We start from the raw sequence: 1,148 nt of genomic DNA on the forward strand, positions 1-1,148 counted from the left end.
CCTGGCTGAAGAAAGAATGCGGCATATGATAGTGAGTATGAAGGTAGGGAATGAGATAGGGTCCGAGCACTTCCCGGTCATAGTTACACTAAGAAGAGGCGTTAGTAAGCGCGGCAGAGGGAGAAAAGAAAAAGGGTGCGAACGAAACACAAAAATGGGAATCTGGGGGGTAGATAAATTAAACGAGTTTAAACAAAAGATGGAAAAGGAGAAGGATAGGTATGAAAAAGAGGAGGGAATAGACTCGTTAGTTGAAAGGTTGAAGGGGTCCATTGAAAAGGTAAAGGATGAGCTGGGTACTAATGAAGAAAGTGTAGGGGGAAAGAGAGGCTGGTGGGACGAGGAATGCTGGGAGAGTAAAGAGAAAATAAAAGAGTGTGTGAGCAAATGGAGAAGAGGGGAAATTGAGAAGGAGGAGTATAACAGGAGGAAAAAAGAACATGAGAAGATGCTGGAAATAAAAAGACAGAGGGGAAAGGAAGAATATAAAGCTGAGGTAGAGAAAGCCATCAAAGAAGGTAGGGTGTGGGATGTGATAAATAGGGATAGAGGGGAAAGGAAGGGCCTTAACGAAGAAATAGAAATGGAGGAATGATCAGATTATTTTAAGGGTCTATTAGGGGGAGAGCAAAATAAGATCAAAGGGGAAAAGTGTAGGATAGTCCGAGGAGAAATGGAGGAAGGGAACGAGATAACAAGAAATGAAGTGGATGAAGCAATAAATAGGTTAAAAAGAAACAAGGCGACGGGAGAAGATGGGATGGAGAACAAAGCGATGAAGTTTGCAGGAGAAGGGATTAGGGATGGGATGTGGAAGATCTGCAACAAGGTATGGAAAGGGGAAGGTTGGCCGGAAGAGTGGACAACGGGACTGGTGGTACCGCTTGTCAAGAAAGGGGAAGGAAAGAAGGTAGCGGAATACAGAGGGATCACTCTCATGTCAGTCGGCTATAAAATATATGCAGAAATTTTAAGAAATAGGTTGGAGAGTCAGGTAGAACAAAAAGAAAGTATCCCACATAATCAGACGGGCTTTAGAAAAGCATTGGGAAATATAGACAACATCTACGTACTTAACTATTTAGTTAACAGAAATTTGGGGAGAAAGCAAGGGAGACTAGTCGCTTTGTTCGTAGATTTCAAAGCAG

Source organism: Belonocnema kinseyi, chromosome 6 (assembly GCF_010883055.1).
Source record: "Belonocnema kinseyi isolate 2016_QV_RU_SX_M_011 chromosome 6, B_treatae_v1, whole genome shotgun sequence".
Lineage (NCBI taxonomy): Eukaryota > Metazoa > Arthropoda > Insecta > Hymenoptera > Cynipidae > Belonocnema > Belonocnema kinseyi.